Source organism: Aegilops tauschii, chromosome 7, assembly GCF_002575655.3.
Source record: "Aegilops tauschii subsp. strangulata cultivar AL8/78 chromosome 7, Aet v6.0, whole genome shotgun sequence".
Lineage (NCBI taxonomy): Eukaryota > Viridiplantae > Streptophyta > Magnoliopsida > Poales > Poaceae > Aegilops > Aegilops tauschii.
The window spans coordinates 523,055,536-523,058,136 of NC_053041.3; positions in this window are offsets into that span (position 1 = coordinate 523,055,536).

Here is a 2,601-nt window from a genome sequence, read left to right on the forward strand (position 1 = left end):
TAGCGATTGTGCCCTGGTTTACCCGATGGAGCACCTCAGTAGAGAAAGCAGAAAACTGACTGTCATGATGCGGCGAGAGCCGGTCGGCTCTTCGGAGGTCTCAAACCCTTAGATATTTTTTCCGCATTACACAAGGGATCGGTACTTGCCCGATCAGGTGTTTACAGCCTCCTGGTTTGGATACCAGGGGCTGCACCTAAATTTTTATCGTCAGACTCCTATGGCTAAGTGAGGGTGTTCAAGCCGAATAGTCTGATTGCCTGGTTCGTTGCGCTAAACACCTCCTTCAAGGACCAAATAATTGGATCAAGAGTGTTTAGATTACATCCTGAACACCCCCGTACTACCTACATGGGGGCAGAAGCCGACGACTAGCCAACTCTCAGATTTCACACAACACGGCCGCACAGGAGGTGAAAATATTTTAAACAAGCATTATATGACATAACAACTTTGTTTCATCATACAAGACAAGGACAACATGAATGTATTCATTCAAAGATGATGTCCTGCCCACATTGTGTCGCCACAATGCGAGCCCCTCCAGGACGTCTCCAAAATACCGCTCGGGCATGCGGTGGTCCTTGCCTTCGGGCGGCCCCTCGGTCACAAGCTTCCATCTTCGCCCACCACACCTTGACGCGGGCAAAGGCCATGCGCGCACCCTCGATGCAGGTCGTCCGCTTGACGACGGCCAGCCGAGGACAGGCGCTCACCAGCCGCTTCACGAGCCCGAAGTAGCTGCTGGGTATAGCTTCGGCAGGCCACAGCCGGATTATCAAATCCTTCATGGCTAGCTCGGCCACCCTATGCAGCTCGACCAGCTGTTTCAGCTGATCGCTAAAGGGCACTGGATGTTCTGGCGCAAGATATTGTGACCAGAACAACTTCTTTGTTGAGGTCCCTTCTTCGGCTCGGAAGAACTTCGCAGCGTCAGATACACTGCGCGGCATGTCCGCAAACACCCCTGGAGAACTCCGAATCCGGGTTAGTAAGAAATACTTCTTCTTCACATACTTGCTTTGCATACTAAACGCCTTACCCGTCGCGATCTTCTTGGCCTCCTGGATCTCCTGGAGGGCACCCTGGGCTTCAACCCGGGCCTTTTCCGCGCTTTGGCGAGCCTTGGCGAGTTCGGTCTCTTGAGCCGAAACATCGCACTCCAAGGCATCGCACTTCTTCACGGCATCCTGGAGCTCTTGCTGGACCTCGTTAAGCCTGGCCTTGAGCTTCTTGCGGGCGGCTTGCTCCTTGGCAGCCTTCTTCTCGGCTTCGGTCAGGGCCTTTTTAAGGGCCTCGACCTCAGTCGTCGCTCCTACACATATCATGACACTACGGTCAATACACATCATTTATTCTTTCCGAATATATAGCAAGTCATTGCATACCTTGCTGGTCTTCCAGCTGCTTCCTCGCTTGGCTGAGCTCTCCCTCGGCCCGCTCCAGTCTCTGCTTTAGTCCGGAGACTTCGGCAGTGTGCGAGGTCGCGGCCAGCAACGACACCTGCTTATTCATATAAGACACATTTAGTTAGTTTCCTGCGAAAATTAATTGATCCTCTGTCCGGCTTTTCTTTCCGAACACCGGACAGTGTCTCAGGGGCTACTGTCTATATTGGGACTTTTCTCTTTCGTGTCGCTTACCTCAAAACCTGTCAGCAGGCTGCTGTAGGCTTCGGTCAGTCTGCTCTTGACGGACTGAACCTTTTCAATCACCGTACCCATAAGGATACAGTGCTCATCCACAATGGAAGCGCCTCGTAGCGCTTCCAGCAGATTATTCGGCGCCTCTGGTCGGACAGAGGTCACCGGCGGGACAGGCACACCTCCTTCTCTTGAAGGAGGCTGCTTACCGGATTCTGGAGCTGTTTGGGTCTCCGCGTGTTCAGTTGGGGTCCGAACTGCACACGGCCCTTATCGCTAGTATCCATGGGGATCCGCTCCCCCAGGTGTTCGGCGATCGAGGTTTCGCCCTCCGGCACCACCCTGACAGCCTCCTGAACCTCTCCCTGGCCTGGGTAGGTCCTTTGGGACAGCACCTCGTCGTCACCCTTGGCCTTGGGAGAGTAAGCGGCCGGCGGTGACTCACTGGCCATCGCCTTTGAATCCAACGAACCTCTTGATGAGGATCGCTGGGAGCTGTCGTGGGCCGGACTACAATAACATGATTAACCATATTAATACCATAAAAAGGAGAGGCCGGATACATGGATGCATCTGGGCTTTTTTAGTACTTACGATGTGGCCAGGGGCTTGCTTTGGGGGGGTCGCTCCGGGCTGCTGTCAACGTCCCACGCGGAGTGATCCGCGAGGGGGCCCTTCCCCCTCATGGGCGCCTCCGCCTCCAGATTTGTGGAGGCTGCCCTCTTATTCCTTCCCCCATCAGGGGGAGGGTTGTTTTCCTCCTCCTCCTCGTCATCCTCGGCGGCGGAGGAATGGGTCTCGTCGTCTTCGGACGTCATGTCCGAAGCACCCTTGCGACGGGAGCTATTTTTGGCCCCCTTGGCCTTCTTCTTGGCCTTCTTCTCCAGCGGCTGATAGGGCACCGAGACAAGCATCTTCGCCAGGAGCGGGGTGACTGGTTCTTCGGGCAGTGGAGCCA